Below are 18,086 nucleotides of genomic sequence, written 5' to 3'. Positions count from 1 at the left end.
TATACATAATATATAATAAATATATATAAAAAACACACATATATACATATACATACACACAATAAAATATTATTCCACCATGAGAAAGCATATTCTGTTTGTGACAATGTGCATGGACCTTGAGGGCATTATGCTAAGTGGAATAAGTCAAGCATAGAAAGACAAAGACATGGTTTCACTTATATGTGGAATCTAAGAAAAAAAGACAAACTCATAGAAACAGCAGAAAAGTGATTACCAGGGGTTGCGGGCTAGGGGAAATGAGGGAGATGTTGGTAAAAGGCCACAAACGTTTAGCTATAAGATGAATAAATTCTGAAGATCTAACGTCTACCATGGTGACTCTAGTTGTTGACACTATTGTATATGATTGACCCTTAAACACTGAGGGGGTTGGGGCACTGAACCCCCACACAGTCGAAGATCCACGTGTAAGTTTGGACTCTGCAAAAACTTAATTACTAATAGCCTACTTATTGACTGGAAGCCTTACCGATAACACAAAGTCAATTAATACATATTTTATATGTTATGTACTGTATTCTTACAATCAAGCTAGACAAAAGTATTAAGAAACCCATAAAGAAAATACATTTACAGTATTTACTAGAAAAAAAAATCCTCGTATAAGTGGCCCTGCACAGCTCGGACCATGTTGTTCAAGGGTCAACTGTAATTAAAATTTGCTAAGTGTACAAACTTAAGTGTTCTCTCACACACAAAAAGATCGATACGTGAAGTAAAGAAAGTGTTAATTAACTAGATGGAGGAATCCTTTCACAATTTAAACTCATGTCAGTTCATCACTTTAAATATCCTAGTTCTTTGGGGGTTTTTTTTTGTTTACTTGTTTTTGTCAATTATATCTCTAGAGCTGGGGGGAAAAAAGAAAATCAATGTTCCGTGAGAGAAAGACAGTAGAGAACTCCTGTTCTGCCATTTTGCAGAAATCACACGGGGCAGTCAGCTCAGCCACTCCGGTCTGGGACACTGCGAGAGCCTCGGTGTCTGGCGGCCGCAGGACCTCCCCTCTCCATTTAGAAGGATCTGGATTTCAGGCAACACTTCCGGTGACCTTCCCTGCCTGCCACTTCTCCAGACACCTGTGTCCACACGTCGGCCTCTCCCGACCTTTGCCCAGACCAAACGCTCTCTCTCTTGTCCGTGCTCGCCCACAGCTTCATCGACCTGGCCGTCCCCCATTCTTTGGGTCTCCGATCCAACAGCTCAGCCTCAGAGGTCTTCCCTAAGCACCAGATGTAACGTGGGACCTCTCCCGACCCTGCGACACATACACTCATCACGACATCCAAAATTCCCATTTGGATAACTGATTGCTTGCTGACGGTCTCTCTCTCCCACCTGTGAATTCCATGAGGGCAAATACCGTTCAATGCCGTGGGCCCAGACCCTGCACACAGTAGGCCCTCCGGAACTGTGTCGAATGAACGGAGATGTTTAAGTTTCATACACGCAAGTGACATGGAGCACAATGGACTCATCCGGAATGCAGGGAAAACGAATTGTTTCCTAATATTTAACACGTTATTTTAAGCCAAACATCCGACTCACGAGAGAACCCTCCTTCTGGCCCGTATGGCTCAGTTTTCTTACTTCTAATGACACATCAGTGTATTCCAAACCATCTTCTCAAAACGTTGCTCCTTCTTTGGCCTCTGCATCTCATGCCCGCCACAAACAAAATTCCCACCCTCTCCGTCTTTCCTCCCAAGGGTACCTGTTGGTTTTACCCTGAAGCTGCCACGTTCCCGAGGCCCCCACTTCTCTTGCAGATCTCTGTGATAAATTAGCACGAAAAGAAATTCATTATCTTACGGTTCTGGAGATCGGAAGTCCAAACACGGTCTCACTGGGCTGAATGAAGTCAAGGTGTCCGCTCTGTTCCTCCTGGAAGCTCTGGGGGAGAATCCACTTCCTGACCTTGGGGTCGTCCTTCATCTTCAAACCCAGCAACTGCCTCACCTGAGTCCCACTCCCGGCGTCCCTTCTCCTCTGACTCTCGGGCTTCCCTCTCATAAGGACCCTTATGATTACATTGAGCCCACCTGGATGACCTCGGCCACTCTTGCCATCTCGAGTTTAGCAATCACACCTGCAAAGTCTCTGCCGCCGTGTAAGGTAACATATCCCCAGGTGCTTGGGATTGGGAGGCTGACATTGGAAAGCCGCCGTCCAGCCCACTCGCCCCTCAGAAGGTGGCTGCCTGCCTCCCACAGCCCTGATATCGTGGCGACCCAGGATAGGCGTCTTTCTTGCTCATTTTTGCCACTTCTAGACCGTTCTCCACCCTGGGCCATTGTCCTTATTTCTTGGTGATTTTAGCTTCCAGGCACTGTTTGTTCGTTTGTTTTTAGCTCTACTCCTGTCTTAATATTTCACAATTTTATCTGCCTCAGAGGATCCATCCTACATCCCGACTTCTCAGTTTCTTAAATTCTCCTCATCCTGTGATTCTGTCCTCCTTCGGCCATCATATCACTGGTTCTCAAATCTTAGCGCGTATCAGAACATCGGAGGGGCTTGTAAAAACCCAGACTGCTGGCCACACCCCTAGAGATTCTGATTCAGGAGGTCTAGGGTGGGGCCAGAGAATCTGCATTTCTGCCAAGGTCCCAGGTGGTGCCCGGGCTCCTGACCTTGGGGCAGCACTTAGAACCATCGTCCTAGACCTTGAAATGACTAGTATTATCTCAGCTTCGAGCACTCCGCTCTTCGATGATGTCTTCTATCTCTCCAGCACCTGACTCCCTGCATCCTGCATCCCACCTGTGACCCACCAACCTTTGTACCCACCATCTCTTCACTGTTGCCGTTCCCTGCATGAGCTCCCTCCTCCCCTTTCCCAGCTTAAATCCCACGGCCACGCATTATCACCTTGCCCAAACTGGTTCAATCCAATGCTCTGTTTCCTCTGTGCCTGCACCCATGAATGTCGCTGCCGAAAACCATAAATGCACTGAACGCCCGCGAGCGACCATGATGCATGGTCTTCTATCGCTGCCTGGACACCAGAGCCCATTTCTCCTCTTCCGTTCAGCTCTTCTGGGTGACTTTCATGCCTTCTCCTCTCTCCATAAACTCCCAGCAGCTCCTCCCATCACCCTCCCTCTCTCCTGCCGGCCGTGCGTGCTAGGAACCCCTATGAGATCCCGCCACCACATCCGCTCCCACCAGCGTCTGGCCCCTGTGCCCAGCTTCGCCTCCTCGTCTGATAGTCTCGACAGCCGTCCTGCTCTGCCTTGGCCCTCCCCATTGCCTCTCGCTTTCTCAAGACATCACCCGGCTTTCTCCCTCTTTCTTCTGCCCCATCAGTGACTCCTCCTCTACTAGATACTTCCAGTCAGAACACACACATGCAATTACGTCTCCTACCTTAAAAATAATCGCGGATCCTACAGTCCTCTTCAGCTGTGGCCTTATTTCTGTTCTCCTTTCCAGGAAAACTCCCTGAAATGCTGTGTTCATCCACGTTCCCCCATGCCTCTCCCCTCCCAGTCTCTCCTGAACTCACTCTCATCAGCTTCCATACCCCCAGACACCACCTTGTCAAAGTCACCGATGACCCCAGGTCAGTGCTACATCCAGCGGCCAACTGTCCATCATCGTCATCCCCCCGGACTGACCAGCAGTAGCAGGCAGCTCCGTCCTTCTCTCTTGATATGCGCCCTTCACGTGGTTTCCAGGGGCCCCCCGCCCCCTGGTTCTTCTTTCCCAGTGGCCCCTCCTCGCCCTCAGCCGCTGGTCCCTCCTCACCTCCCCGACATCGGAACACCCCCAGGCCCAGCCCTGCACCTCTCTTCTACCCGCTCGCATTGGTTGGGTGGTCTCATCCACGCGCGTGGTTTTAAATTTATGTGCATGGGGATCCCAAATTTACACCACCTGCCTGGACCCCTCCCCTGAGTCTCAGACTCGGTTAATCCACCTGCCCACCTGACAAGCTCCATCTGGAACTCGGCGGAACTCCTGGCCTCAGACACTGAGGAACCGAGGCCCTCAGTCAGCAGCCCATGAGTTTTTCTTGGAATCCTTGGCCGCAGCCTGCCTTCTGAGAAGCCCCTCCACTGCAGCCTGCATGGTCTGGGGGGCGACGGTCTGAGGGTGATGGGGGGAAGGTTGATGAAAGGGCTGATCTTACCTGCACTTGACCCAACCAGAACCCCAAATGAGAACCAAGTCGCTCCTGGCGTCCAGGTTGGAGCAAGAGAGACTCACTGCAGCAGGGGAAGCGCCAGGATGGGAGGCGTGCCAGGAAGAGCGCGGCCAGCTGAGTAATGGCCCAAAAGATGTCCACGTCCTAACTCCTAGAACCTGGGACTATGTCACCGTATGTGGCGAAAAGGACTTTGCAGCCGCGATGAAGAACTGTGCGATTAGGAGAGCATCCTGGATCATCCACGCGGAGCAAGGACATCACGAATGTCCTCGCAGGACGGAGGCAGGAGCCCCAGAGGTAGAGAAAGAGACGTGATGGCAGAAGCAGAGGGCAGAGCGATGTGAGCCAAGGAACATGGGCAGCTTCTAGAAGCTGGAAAGAGCAAGGAACGGATTGTTCCCCAGACCCTCCAGAAGGCCAGCCCTGCCGACATTTTGACTTTAGGATGACTGACCTCCAGAAATGTAAAATCATAAACACGTGTTCTTTTAAGCCATTAAGTTCACGGTGACTTGTTATGGCGATAATAGGAAACTGACACAAACAGTAATTTATCTTCTTCCCTAACTCCCAGGTAGGTGCCAGCTGTCGTTATGGGCTGAAAATTCATGTTAAAATTCTAACCCCTGATGTGACGGTGTCACAGATGACTAGGCTATGTGGGTGGAACCTCGCGAATGGGATTAGTGACCTTCCAGAAGAGGCTCCAGGAAGCCTTAGCTCCACCCCATAAGGATACAATGGCAGTCTGCAATCCAGAGGCGTGTCCGACATCACCAGGATCGGACCCCACTGGCACCCTGATCTCAGATGTGCAGCCCCCAGAACTGTGGAAGATAAATTTCTGTTGTTTATAGGCCAACCAGCCTATGGTACTCTGTGACGGACTAGGACCATTCACGGTATTCTGCAAAGCAGGTGCTCTCCTTATCCCTGTTTGCCAGTTAGGAACAGAGGCTCTGAGAGGCGATGTGACTTCCACGGGGTCATGAGGCTGGTTGCAGCAGAGCCTCCTTGATTCCGACGCCTACGTCCTTCCCACCGGGCCGACTGCTTCCCCATGCACTTCTACCTTCTGGGACTTCAATTTCTCCGTTTGTCACACGAGCTAATTTGATTAGATCGGCCCTTCACCGAACACATGCTCTGTGAGTTGTTAGTAGGTGTTACGAAGGGTAAGTTGGGCTAAGTAGGTTCGTAGTACGATATATTCGGAAGTGCTGATTTAGAGTTCAAGATCCTTTCTTGCTTTTTTGCAGCAGGCCTTATCAGAGCCTCCAAGAGGCTAAAGAGCACTGTGAGTGTATGCAGCACTGCCTGACTGGCTGACCCCTGGGACCATTTTGAGCGGAACATTGCCCAGGACTAATTCGGGGGACATCTCACTCTAAAATGCCAAAATAGATGACGTTGAAGGTCTCTTATTTATAAAGGGCCGGGATCCTAGGCGTCCTAACTCACTGTGAGCAGGCCTGAGATTGCTCCTCATTTGCATTCAGATTCTGCTCTTGACAGGGAGGCGCAGGCAGAGTGCCCTTCCTGGGAGCTTCCCGTGGCAGCTGGAACAAATCACCACAAACTTGCATCTTACAAGTTTGAAATGAGAACAACAGTTATCATTTTACAGTTTGGGCGGTCAGAAGTCTCTCTGACCCATCGAGGGGAGCTCCGTCTCAAAGCTCGAGGACCTCCCTGCCTTGTCCAGCTTCCGGAGGCTGCCCACATTCCTTGGCTCATGGCCCCTTCCTCCACCTTCGGAGCCAGCAATGGCGGGTCAAGCCTTTCTCAGTGCCTCTGTCTTCCACGACTCAGGGCCTTCGTAGTCACGTTGGATCCACCTGGATGCTCCTTATAAGGCCGGCTGCTTGGCACCCTTAAGTCCATCTGTGACCTTGATGCCCCCTTGCCTCATAACATAGATTTGCGGGTTCTGGGGATCAGGGCGCGGACGTCATGGGGGGCCGTTCTGCTGACCGCAACTGCTTTGCTCGACTCCGGACTCCGCACAGTGACGACTCCTGTTTACTGTGCTGGCTGAGTTTTCACAACAGCTGTGGGAGGGAGGGGCTGTCATCACCCCCACTTTACAGGAAGCCGAGGCTGGGAGGTGTGAAGTCACCTGCCAGAGGCCACTCAGAGGGTGAGGTGCCAACCCAGGATTCACGCCATGTGCTCCCACATGCCTGGGGAGCCCTCGCTCTTGGCCACCGTGGGGGCCTGTCGCCCACCATGGGCCACCTCTCTCCCTAGAGACGCACAGCTCCTGGCTGTTTGATGCAGAGGAAGAGCTGAGACGGTCCCAGCCTCCATGCTGCCACTTATGCAGGAGAGGGACTCCACTTCTCTGAATCACTCCTCCTCCCGGACCTGGGCCTCGACCGCCTGGCATCTGGAAGGGCCCACGGTAAGACCGCCTGGTGCCCGGAGCACTCAGGCCTCATTGGCTGTGTAAGTGGGTGGCCGGTGGCACTCTGAGCTGCGCTCGGGGGTGAGTGTGTGTGGTGGCGGCGCGGGCGGGGGGCGGGCAGTAATTTATCTTGACTGCATTATATAACGCTCTTGACTGCATTATAAAGCCACAGACAATCTTGAAATCTGAGTGGGGAAGTGAACTCCCATCTGTCGAATGCTCTCACACGCGTTTGCGTGCATAATGCATCCAAAGCAACCTCTGACGTTTCTGCTACCACGGCTGCGGGCATCGCAGCCCAGATGACGGCAGTAAGAGCCCCATTCATTCATTCATTCATTCATTCATTCATGCCCTCAACAAATATGTGTCGATGCCGACGGTGCGCCTAGAACAGGGTGTTTTGGACACGGCAGCAGAGCTCCTATGCCAGTGGGAGAGACAGACTGTAAGCAGAGAAGACACGGGGACAAGTAGCGAGCGCCGTGGAAGGCAGAAGGGGTTGGTTAGGGTGGAGGCGGCCGAGCAGGCGGGTGGGTGGGAGCAAGAAGGGGTGGCCGGCAGTGCTGCGGCGAGTCCTTAGGACGTGTCTGGTGCCTGCTGCGCCCACTCCGGGGATCACGTCACCGAAGCCGTGTCCGGGAATCGCAGCCATCCTGCACGTGAGGTCTCTCATTGTTTCCGGAGAGGTGGGGGGCTCAGGGAGGACCCCTGCTGATAACCACGCAGCACCAACCGGCAGAGTTAGGATGTGAACCGAGGTCTGTGTGCGCCCAAGGTAGATGCGCCGGAGCCCTCGAGTGGGCGCAGCTGTCGGGCTTGTGTTCGTAGAAGCACCTGTGTCACTGCGGCACGAAACCCTTTCCTTCCCCGCGAGCATTTCTTCCCGTAACATCTGACTGTGAAACACACATCTCTGGGCCCCGCAACGTGTGTGCGGAAATTGCCCTTTATGCTGACGGCTGAGGCAGGTTCTAAGGTGAGGAGCACTTCCCGGTCCCCCAGAGACGAGGGGACTCTCGGTGGAGCCCCACTGCCCCCTAGAGGAACAGTTCCAGAGGCCCAGCTGGGGGTGCTGTCTCCAGACCTCGCCTTCTCCCGCCTCCCTGCCCTCCCTCTGGTCATTGTCCTGGGATAACATTTAGCCTGACAGCAGTCCGTCTACTGAGTCAATCAGATGAAGGAGCCCCCCCCGATCTCCCCCTGGACTGAAGGCAAAGGACTTGGCTCGCTTTGCCCCGAATGGCAGCCCACGTCCCCAGGCACTCCTGCCGGGCCTCTCCGAAGACTTTGAAGCCCCAAACCTTGAAGAGAATAGGATGTCCCATGCGGCTAACCTAATTCAAACAAACCCAACATTAAGCTGTAGAGTAAGAAAGTCTGAGACAGTTCAGAGTTTTGCATGATTATTTTGATGGTTTTTTTTTTAAACATCCCTCAAATCATTAACAAAAGAAAGTGCTGGAGCCCTGCTCTGCTCGTGGGCTCGTGGTAACATCTAGGTCTCCTTTCATGAGGGTTAGTGTTGCTTACTGAGCAAGTGCAAGTTCGAGGAACTGTGCGCGGAGGGCCGCCCAGGGGTTCACTCGCCCAGTCCCCGGGCAGCGCTATGACGGTGCCGACACCACTGTCAGCATTTCCTATACGAGCAAAGCGAGGCGCAGCGGCGTTAAGCAACTTGCCCAAGATCGCACAGCTCAGAGGCGAGGGGGAGGTTCCCACTTGGTCCTTCTCAGCATCCAGGGCCCAGCTTGTGCGTCACATGTTCCGAGAAGCCGTCCTCGACCTCTGTGGTTAGAGCTGGTCCACCCAGCCCACCCCTGATCCTGCTGGTCTCACCTCTCGTTTCTGTGCAGCTCTACCTGCAGCGGGCAGTGGTGCCTCTGCCTCCCCCACTGCAGAGTCCACTCCACGGGGGGCAGGAATTGATCTCTGGGGATCGTTTCAGCGTCCCCAGGGCCCAGCACTGTGCCTGGGCCCTCAGTACTTGTGGAATGAATGGACGGATGAATAAAGGAAGGAGGGAGGGAGGGAGGAAAGAAGGGAGGAAGGAAGGAAGGAAGGAAGGAAGGAAGGAAGGAAGGAATTAATTCTCAAGGAGCTCTCGCCCAGTGGAGGGAATAGGCCTTATTGACTGTAGTAGGTTGAATGATATCCCCTCCCCCCAAAGAAAACAATTTCTCCAGGAACCTGTAAATGTTACCTTATTTCAAAAAAGGGTCTTTGGGGATGTAATTAAGTTGTTCTCGAGACGAGATCGTCCTGGATCACCTGGGTGGGCCCTAAATCCAATGACAGTGTCCTTACCAGAAGAGGAACAGACACGATGGAGAAGCCACGTGAAGGCGGAGGCAGAGACTGGGGTTCTGCTGCCACAAGCCAAGGAAGGCCTGGAGCCACCAGGGGCCGGGCACAGCGATGCAGGATTCCTCTCTGGAGCTACTGGAGGGACCGTGGACCTGCCAACACCTCGACTTCGAACTTCCGGCCTCCAGGCTGAGAGCGCAAGTTTCTGTTGCTCAGGCCACTGGGTTTGTGGCGACTCGTTATGGCCGCTCTGGGAAACTAATATACTGACCACCCACAGACGATTTATCAGTACTCAAACATCCCGTGAAAGGGCTCACGAGACGCGGGCCCGAGGAGGTGCCCTCTGACGAGCTGCTCTTGCGAGAGGAGTGGCCTGCGTGGCCCTCCGTGCCTTTGGGGCTCCGGCCACTCACCGCGACAGAGATTCGAGACTCCGCGCCTCTCTTCCAGGGTCGTCACGGCCGCTACGTTAGCCCGGCACAGGTGGCTCTAACCGACCTTTAGCATTTCCCGAACTCCCTTTCCCTCAGCTCACACCCTGCCCACTAGAGCGACACCCGACACACAGGTGTGAAACTCACCTCAACAGGCAGGTGCGCTCTCTCCCCACCGTGCCCGACTCCGAAGCGGCTGCCGTGGCGGCGTTCCCTAACCCACTCTGGTTCCCTGAGCCACGTCTCCCCCTGTAGCCCGTGGACTTCTGGGGAGATGGACACTTCGTGCCTGTCCTGCCTCCACCCGCCGTCTGGCACATGCTGGAGATGTAGCAGATAATAAAAACAGAGCGCCACGTCCTTGGTCGACTGCAGCTTTCTGCTGCCCCACACACCCGTGCGGCCACCTGCCCATCTCCTGCTCCCTTCTCCTGTCAACACTGACCTCTGACCCCACTCTGGCCCTGCTCACCCCCTCTGACCTCCCTCTCCCATGCACTCACCGGCTCGCACCTTCTGCCTCAGGACTGACCGGCTTCGAGCTCCTAACGAGACCTTCTGACTTGACCCCCTGGATAGTCCTGACTATGGGGTCAAGGGCACAGACCGTGCACCTGACCCGTCCAGCTCCTGAGCAGTACTCGGCAATGCCACTCAGACCTCAAACTCCAGTGGCACCCACCTGACAGGACGCTGTGACAATGAAATGAGGTCACTTAATGTGACTCCCTTAGGAACCGCATGGCCCATAATAAGCACTGGTCAATATTAGCTAGTGACGTACATGACGATGATGACATCATCGTCACACCCAGTCGGCTCCAGGTCAATATGTGTAACCGGGGCCTCGATGGGGGGATGGCGCCCTAACTCAGATTCAGGCCAGCGGTGCCCCGAGAGCACCGTGGGAGGCCAGGCGCACACACGCCCGGCTCTGGCCTGCGTCCACCCAGTGCCCCTTCTTATGCGGAGTCGGTTTCTGTGGTGCTGGAAGATATTTTTAAAATGATGCGAGCATACTTCTGAGGTCAACTTCTAATCAGAAACGACTCTCAGACGGCGCCCTGGTTCAGAAAGAAAGGAAGGAGAAACGGGGTGAGTCACCGCCCAAACCATCTGAATGAAACAAAGACACAACAAACGCTGCCTTCCAACTGCGCCAGAACCGATGACCTCAGTCCTGCAGAGACGCAGCTGGAGAGAATTAAGGGGATCTCCGGTTCCCCGAGATAGCGAAGACGGCCCAGCCGACCCCCCATGACTCACGGTGAGGACCACAGAGAAGTGGCCCATCCGGGCGGAGTGGGGAGCCCTTGAGGGACCTGTGGCTAGGGCTCTGGGGACCCGGCACTAATGGGTGGGGGGGCCAGGAAGCTGAAGGGCTGCAGACCCAAGGAGTGGTCAAGGAGTGAGCATGGGGACACCCCAAAGCTGGAGCAACTCCCCGGCCACAGTATCTCCCAGGGAGCTGGAGGATGCTCAGACCTAGATGGGGTTTTACAAATGTCCCAAAAGCCCTCAGCGATGACCCCAGTTGCAATGACAGTAATGCCTCCTCCAGGTTCTCCCAAGGCCCCATCATCCAATACCCTTGCTCTCTGGGGGAAGGGCCATCAGCCATTTCCCAGGAGTCTTGGGGCTCCCTTCAGAATGCTGTGTCTGCCAAGGCTCTGAACTTGGAGGACTTTTCCAGACAGACTTTTCCTGGGAGTGGGAGGGAGGCTGGACTGGACAAACTGAGGGCGAGGCTGAGCAGGCTGCCGGAGGTCGGCTCCAGACCCCACCATGACCTTTATTCCGAAATGTGTCACTTCCGCTCAGGATGGTCAAGATGACTCCCTGCCTTTCAGAGAATATTTTTTTTTTGAAAATTGAACTAGTTTCAATATGCACATGAGAAGTCCCCTCCCACCTTCCACTCCAATAATGAAAGTATAACACACAATGTCTTCTTTGCAAGCCTGTTCCCCAGCAGTGTCAATTCTCGCTTTGGGTTTTCTTGTTTTTCCGATGGTGAAGTTTACTTTTAATGATATGCCCACGTCTACGACTTGATTTACCCACTTTAGATGGTACTGAATGATTCCTAACAGCGAAAGATAAGAAAACTAGTGTATTGTATCTCTTCTTCCCCCTTCCCTTCCATGCACGTGAGTTATATTATTTTTACTTCGTGGACCCTGAAGTCAGTTTTGTCTGAATTCAAATCCCTCCTCTGCCACTTCCTGCTGTGTAACTTTGGGCAAGTTACTTAACCTCTCTGTGATCCAGTTTCCTCACCGGTAAAAATGGGGATGAAGACAGTTTCTGCTCCCCCCGGCTGTCATGAAGATTAAGCGTGTTAATTCATGCTACGTGCTTAGAACAGCGCCTGCTATATAATAAGTCTCAGTTAATGTTAGCTATGATTTCTCATTAGTCTGTTCTAGAATTTAGAACTAAATCTTCTCTGAACTGTCAATAGGTTGACTCTAAAACTTGAAAACCAACAAACAGCACTTACAGCATGACCAAGGAAATCGTGTCCCCTGAGGAACTCAGGGTGACTGAGCCCTGAGAAGGAAACGTGAATCTGAGACTCTCCCAAGGGTCTAGTATTCTTTGCCCCTTCTATTTAATTGTCAATTGCTACTTTTAAAAAAAATGCGTATGCCATTCTCTTTCTCAGATTTTTTTCGGGATCTTCACAAAGACTCTTAGAGTACATGGATTGTGAATGTTTAAATTCTTGAAAGCCTAAGAATACCTTTACTTTGTTCAGCTATCTAAGGAATTCTAGACTGAATATCTTTTACCCTTAGAACATGGAAGCCATGTCTTCATCATTTTCTGGCATCTGAGTAGACGACAAGTCTGGTGTTCATCTGATTCTCAATCTTTGGTCGTTTACCACTTTTGGAATTACTACTTCCATAAGCCTGTAGGGTAGCCTGTTTGGTCTTAGAGTTTTAAAGGTTCCCCTCTTACAGTTTTAAAGGTTCCCCTGATGTCTGTAGGTACGCGCTGAAATTGTAACCAGGTAGAGCTGTGTGATCTGAAGACTCATCTTTTCTGGTATACAGAGAAATTTTCTCATTTCCTTCATTGTTTCTTCCCCTCCATTCTTTTGAAATTCCCATTTTACAGGGTGGAACTCTGGGATTTATCCTCTCTGTCTCAACTTTTATATTTTCCAGCCTTATCGCTTTACGTGCTGGGAAGGTTCTTCAGCTGTCTTATAGATTACTAACTTTATCGTTGGCCGTGTCTGTTTCATTTCTCAGCCCACTGGCTGAAATTTTCAAATGCAATCAATCATATTTCTCATTTTCAAGAACGATTCTTCTTCTCTGACTAGTCCTTTTCACGACATACTCGTTGACGCAACGGCCTCTCAAATCCTCCTAAAGACACGAACTAGGATGAAAATAATTTTCCCTCTCGTCTCTGAATTATCTCTGTTTATTCTAGAGGAGAGTGTTCACTTTATCCACTTTGATCCTTCCTTTTTGTGATGTTTTTCTCCAAATGTCTTGAGATCCTGTGAATGTTGTTACTCATTCACAAATAAAGGATCAAGTTGGTTAAGGTCTGTCAGAAGCATGAGTTTCCTGTGCAGCTTTATATGGTCTCCCTCCCCAACCAGCTGCTTCTTGGGATGGTGGAATGAGCCAGGGGCTATATATAGCTGGACAGGGCACACCTACCAGCAAGCTTTCCTGATACAACGGAAGAGAGCCAACGGGCAGGCCAGGGAGACCCCAAATTGCCAAAGCAAAGAGGATTAAACAAACCAAGGGTTCATTTTTTTTCAGGTAGAAGGAAGTCTGAGTGGGTAGGCCACTTCAGCCCAAACCTTGAGAGAGAAATTTATCTTGCTTTAGCCACTGTTATTTGGGCCTCTGTGGCACATGTCTTAAACAATGACAGTCCTAACAGCCACCCTAAGATGTCTTCTTAGGCCCATTTTTTTTCAAAAAACTAAAAGTCACCATCACTGATAATGGCAAGCAGAATAATGTCCTCTTGCCCTCCCCTCCCCGCAAAGATGTCCACATTCTAATCCCTAGAACCCATAATTATGTTTTCTTCTATGGCAAAAGAGGCTTTGCAGATGGGATTAATTTAAGGATTTTGACATGGGAAGATGATCGCATCTTCCTGGATTATGTGCGTGGGCCGGATATAGAAACAAGAGTCCTTATAGGAGAGGCAGAAGGGTCAGAATCAAAGAAGGATGAGTGGTGACAGGAGCAGAGGTCAGAGAGAGAGATAGGAAGATGTTGGTGGCTTCGAAGATGAAGGAGGAAGCCTCTAGAAGCTCAAGAAAAGCAAGAACGTGGATTCTCCCCAGAGCTCCCAGAGGAAGTCAGCCTTCTGACACCTTGACTTTAGGGTTTCCGAACTCTAGAACTCAAGATACAACATTCGTGTTGTTTTAAGCCGCTAAATTTATGCTCATTTGTTACAGCAGCTAAAGGAAACTGATGCGCAGTTAAGGATGTCCCTTCATCGGAAAATCGCAGGAGACGTTTGCAGTGTTTCATCCAACACGCATGATGCCAACGAATTTACTATTCACTTAATCCTCACAGCTCTGCAAGGGAATTACTCCTACCACCCCCCTTTTACTGATGAGGACGTCGAGGCTCAGAGAGGGTACGTAAGTCATCCAAGGTCACACAGCTAGTGAGTGGCAGAGCCAGGATTTGTTCCTACATGTTGTCCTCTGCCTCCGTTTTCGAAACACTTACGAGGTTCAGCGCAGGGTGAAACCCATGCCCTGGGAAGTAATGTCTTATTTTTTCCAGCTTGTTGGGATAGACTTCTAATCCCTTCAACCTCTCTCATCTGGCTAAACAACAGTCCTTGCTCTGCTGCAGTTGGTGGCTCAGAGACCCCTCATCTGCGGCTGCCCATGAGCACACCGCAGGCCTCTCGCTTTGTCTGGGAGAGTGGCTCTCCTGTGACAACAGAAACATGAGTCAGTGGTGCTGATGGGGGCCTGGGGCCAGGGGACTCTCAAAAGCAGCCGTGCAGGAGCAACAGCTGGAACAGGGCCGCCTCCACATCTGAGAGGCCCCCCACCCCATCACGACACAGCCCGGGGGCCCTTTGGCCATCTCTCCCGTCAAGGCCACTTACGAAGGAGTCGGAGGGAGTACTGGCACCCAGCCCGTGAGTGAGCAAATCCCCTAGCATATTCGCTCTCTCTGCTTCTCTACCTGCAGTGACACCTCCCCCAAGGCCCAAGGCTGCCACTCACTGGGCATCTGTGCAGGCGCAGGCCCCCTTCCCTCTCTACCCCAGCCTCGTCTCTGACACGGGGAGGTGGGTGAATAGAAAGTATCACGCCAGGGGTCCCCATGGCCTCCTGCTGGCCCAGGTAACCAAAGATCCTTACTGACCGCAGATGAAGCTTGTCTTGGTCCATACTTAAGGCCATCAACTCTCATACCCTCATCTTTAAAAGGGTCTGCCTTATAGGACTAATGTATAATAGTAATAACAATTAAAAGCTCAATAATCCATTGCAAGCTGGCAAAGCCAAGTCCGGGCTCAGCCCCAGCCTCGGCACAGACGGCTTGCAACAGATTACTGAGCTTTTGATTATTATTACTATTATACACTGATCCTCACAAAACTGGTTTATTTCTTGCCCCATTCTCCCAGGTCAGGTTTCCAAATCGAGGGCAGAGGTTGTGCCAAACCTGCCGACGGGTTTCATCTGGCACACGAGGTGTCAGCCCACATAATAGTTTTAAAACTTGAGATAGTTGCCAAAGGAATTAGTTAGGGTACAGTTCAAGGGGCTGACCTGGAGACCCCCAAATAACAGCAGCTTAAAGAAGAGATCATTTTATACCTCTCTGCCAGGAAGTTCAAGGACTGGCAGGTGGCTACAGAAGCTCCATGGGGCCAGGGACCCAGGTTCCCCCTTCCTGCTCTGCCTGCTTCCCAGAGTGACTTCCAGAGGTCCACCTCATCTGGCTCTGCATTCGGCCAGCAGCAGGAGGGCAGGGGAGGCGTGCCCACTTTTTGAGGATGAGGCCTGGCAGCGGCTCACGTCACTTCTGCTCAGCCCCTTGGCCTGAGCTTGGTCATGTGGTCACACACAGCTGTTGGAGGTGCAGCTTATTCGGGATGGCCACAAGCCTAGCTACGATGCAGAATACTATTATCAAAGACGAAGAAAACCAGCGTGGGGGACAAAGAGCAGTCTCTGACACGCTGACAATTAACAATCAGGACACTTTAGATTCTGGTGCATCTCGATTATAAGGAGAACTGACACGCACTGAGCACCTCTACGCCCCCGCCTCCGCCCACCCTGCATCAGCCACACGAGGGAGGTGCATCAGAGACTGTGAGCTGGAATTCAGACTTGCCCCCAAGGAAGGGCAAAGCCAAGCCCCTTCTCCTACCCCATCCGGGTGTGTGCTGGATGGCTGTGCTAGGAAAAACTCTGGAATGGCCCAGCGAGTCAATTCCCTAAGTCCCTTCCCCCAGTTCCTTTCCTCCTGATGGCTGAGGGCCCACCAGGCACAAGGCTCCCCTACAGAGTATGCTTCCTGCCATCTGGTCCTCGGGCTGAGGACAGGGGAAGGTGCCTGAGGGCTCTGCTGGCACCAACACTCACACTGGCTTCCTACCCTTGTCTGCCCCAGAAGCCTAGGAGCCTTTTGGGGAAGCTAAGCTAATGGTACGCCATCCCTACGGGAGAGGCGGGGCCACCCCGGGGCCACCCGGTGGCGGGGTCCCCCACACTACGGCTCCTGGCTGCTCCAACAGGAAAACCAGCGGTGTGTGCTTTCGCCTCCCAGCGGGTCATAAATATCGCTCCTGGAGATTAGCGGGGCCCCACGCTCCTGTTCTCAGCCTCTCCAAGGGACTCGAGGCAGGGCTGAGTCACGGTCCCCGGCCCTTTCTAAATTGTACTTAAAATGAAAAAATAAATAGGAGAGGGAAAGGGCCTGATTGTTTGTAAGAGCAGAAGAATGAGCTTTCTTTGTGCTTGCAGGCCTCCAGAAGGACCCAAGGGAGTGAGCTCAGGGCTGCTGCTCCCGCTCACCAAACTTCACCTTCAAGGTGAAGCCAGGAGCCAAAGAAAATATTGTGATAAAGTCTAAGTTACTGCCGATGCCTACCCGGCCACTTGATTAACTGAACCGAGTGCAAACAAATCTTCCAGCTCCTTCCTCTCTGCAAATCTGGGTGGGAGGAGACGAGGCCTGGGCTCGGAGCCAGCCTCCCGCTCGCCACACTCTGCTCTGTGCCCTGCTTTTTTCTTTCCTTGTCTCTTTCTACAGGGTACACGGGACTCGCTGCGTGACCTCTGGGGCCTGGTGCAAACTGAAGACGCAGGGTCCTTGTTCAAAAAGCAGGGGAAAAATAGCGCCACTAAAGATCCTAAAATATAAAGGTGTTTCCTTTATTCTGCGGTCTCTCTCTTGGCTGGTTGTGGTGTTTTTTTATTTGTTATTTAATGTCATTCGAGGTATAGAAAAAAATTGTAATTTTAAATTATTGGCATGCATTTTTACTGTCCATCTTTATATTGCACGACCCTGATTTTAAATGCAAATCCAAGAACGTTTAACCCACACGCAGGATCATCAAAATCACACGACTTGAGCTTCGTGTCTCGCAAAAGCTGTGCATTCCACCCTCACCAGACAGTGTGAAGGCCGCGGGAAACTCACTCGACCGTTTGTATTTCACTTCTCGAAATGCGCAGATTCTACCCACACTCTCTACCTTCTGCTCACTGATGAGCAAGGAGGGACCGAAAGGGAAGGAATTAGAGATGGGTGGTCTTGCCCTTTCCTTCCAAGTCATCGTTTTCAGGGTAAAAGGCTGACCACGACCGGGAAGTGACACACGTAAGAAAAGGTTCCTTGGGCATCCAGAATTCTGAAGTCAGGGGGAACAGCGAACACTACGTGCAAATGGATGGTGAGGAACAGCAGACGCACATACTGCGCGTGCCTCCTCTGCTCACGCAGGTGCTCCCTTGTCCCGATGAACTTCACTTACGAAACACAAGTTCAAAGATGAAGCAAAGAATTTTAAGATGGTGAAAGTGCTAAGTGTAAGGCCCTTCTGGGTACAAGGCCTTGTGCAATGGCACAAGCTGCAAGCGGATACTGATAACATGTTTATTTTTCTTACTCATATGTATATTGTAGAAAAATTAGGATATCCAAAGACACTCCGATAAAAGAGGAAGTTTGAAGCCCTGAGCTGCCACATAAGAAATCTGGCCACCCTAATCTGAACATACCATGAAAAAGGACCACCCAGAGATAGACAGAGTTGCCCAAGGAGCCCCAGCTCTTTGAGCTGACAGCCAGCATCCACATCAGCTTCTGCATCTGTATCAGCATCAGCTTCTGCATTTGTATCAGCATCAGCTTCGGCATCAGTTTCTCAGCATCAGCTTCTGCATCTGCATCAGCACCAGCATCACCATTCACTCTGAGTGCCTGAGCCTTCAGGAATTCCAGATGCCAGCTTTCCAGCAGACCATACTGACCGATACCATGTAGAGCAAAGCTCTTCCACCGAGCCCTGCCCAGATAGCAGATTTATGAAATGAATAAATAAATGGCTGTTTTTCAAGCCCCCAAGGGTTAAATGACATGTTCAAGGTCACCAGCTCCTAAGGGGCAGAATCCCACCTCTGTTCAACTCCGAAGCCTCCGCCCTTCTCGGTGCTAGGATGAAACAAGATGATGTGTGAAAAGGGCTTAGTCCAGCCCCTGGCCTGTGCTGA

General features: G+C 51.7%; 1 long non-coding RNA gene across 1 annotated transcript; it reads left to right on the top strand.

Annotated features, from left to right (window-relative positions):
* Positions 1–10,359: 10,359 nt before the first annotated feature.
* On the top strand, positions 10,360–16,755 carry LOC107196389. The gene is made up of 2 exons (XR_003043197.1): positions 10,360–10,598; positions 13,782–16,755. It is a non-coding gene; the product is annotated as an uncharacterized LOC107196389 (long non-coding RNA).
* The last annotated feature ends 1,331 nt before the right edge of the window (positions 16,756–18,086 follow it).

The sequence above is a fragment of the Pteropus alecto genome, unplaced genomic scaffold, assembly GCF_000325575.1.
Source record: "Pteropus alecto unplaced genomic scaffold, ASM32557v1 scaffold45, whole genome shotgun sequence".
Lineage (NCBI taxonomy): Eukaryota > Metazoa > Chordata > Mammalia > Chiroptera > Pteropodidae > Pteropus > Pteropus alecto.
Note: the sequence above shows the minus strand (reverse complement) of the source record. Positions and strands in the feature narration are given on the sequence as shown.